We start from the raw sequence: 1,629 nt of genomic DNA, 5'->3' as shown, positions 1-1,629 counted from the left end.
AGTATTTTAGTATTTCTCCTAAAGTCCCACTTGTATTTAAGCAAGTCCCATTTGTATTTTAGTATTTCTCCTAAAGTCCCACTTGTATTTAAGCAAGTGAATGGTGTGCAATTTTCTGTGCAACCATTTTGTAACCATTTCAAGAATAGTGGAAGTTTGTAATTATTCTCTCTTCTCTTTCTTATTAATTGTTCATCTTTATCACCTTGTGCACCAACAATTGGTATCTAGAGCTCCATTTCAGATCCACAGGGAAACACCACGGGAAACACAAGTGAAATCATGAGGCATTGTGTGATTGATTTCTGTTCGGAGAGTTCGTGTTGAATTTTTGTTCAGAATCGTAACAGAATCACATATCTTGATTCTTCGGGATTGGAAAACACTGTGTTTAGGTAAGATCTGAGTGTATTGCACAAGGTTGAAAATGAACAGAAACGTAATATGAGTACCAAACTTCCAGTTTCGATGGCAAGAACTTGAATTGTTGGATGATTCTGATGCCTGTGTTATTTGGAGCTCAAGATGTTTTTGATCTCATTAACGATGGTTACATTCAGGTTGTACTTCCAGAAAATGCAATAGATGCGCAGAGAAATGCTCAGCGTTATCTGAGGAAGAAGGATCAGAAGGAATTGTTCTACATCCATCAATGTGTGGATGTGAACGTGTTTGAGAAAATCTCCGATTCAACAATGGTGAAGGTTGCATCGGACACACTAGTGTGGTGCTACGTCGGTGATGCTTTAGTCTATGCGAAAGCAATATGAGAATCTCATCATGAAGAATATTGAGAAGGTACCTAACTACATTTCCAGAGTGATTCTGATCACAAATGACATGAAGTCGTGTGGAGAAACTCTCTCTGAAGAAAGTATCATTGAGAAGTTACTTAGATATCTTACTCCTCAGTTTGATTACATCTTTGTAACAATTGGACATTCTAAAGATCTGAGCATCATGAGAATAGAAGAGATGCAAAGCAGTCTAGAGGCGCAAGAGTTACGTCTGACATAAAGAACCTCTGAGAGAGAGGTAGAGTAGGCTCTAAAAACTTCTTTTGTCAAGAAATACCAGAAGCAGTCTTGGTCAGAAGCCAAGAAAATAGATGGTAGGTCTCAGAAGTCAGAAACCTCAACTTCTGGAAGTCAGAAAGGAAATGAGAAGTATCACAAGAGAAAAGTTCAATGCTATAGTTGTAAGAAGTTTGGCCATTTCGCTGTAGATTTTTGGTCAAACAAGGAGAGGAAATCAGAAGAAGCGAATATAGCCAAAAGTTCTGATGATGAACATGTGTTATTAATGGCTTCTGATTCTGATAGTGCATCTCTGAAGGACTGGTGGTATATGGACACTAGTTGTTCAAACCATCTTACTGGAAATAAGAAATGGATGGTTGATTTTGACTCTAGGAAGAGGACCAAGATCAGATGTGCTGATGATAAGTATCTGAATGCTGAAGGAATGAGGAATGTTAGAGTGATTCTGAATAATGGAAAATCTGGGTTAATTTAAAATGCCTGGTATGTTCCAGGCATGAAGAGCAATCTAATGAGTGTAGCTCAATTAATTGAAAAAGGATTCTCAGTTACCATGAAGGAAAATCTTTTGAAGTTGTATGATTGTGAT

Source organism: Lathyrus oleraceus, chromosome 4 (genome assembly GCF_024323335.1).
Source record: "Lathyrus oleraceus cultivar Zhongwan6 chromosome 4, CAAS_Psat_ZW6_1.0, whole genome shotgun sequence".
NCBI lineage: Eukaryota > Viridiplantae > Streptophyta > Magnoliopsida > Fabales > Fabaceae > Lathyrus > Lathyrus oleraceus.
This window is presented reverse-complemented; position numbering follows the sequence as displayed.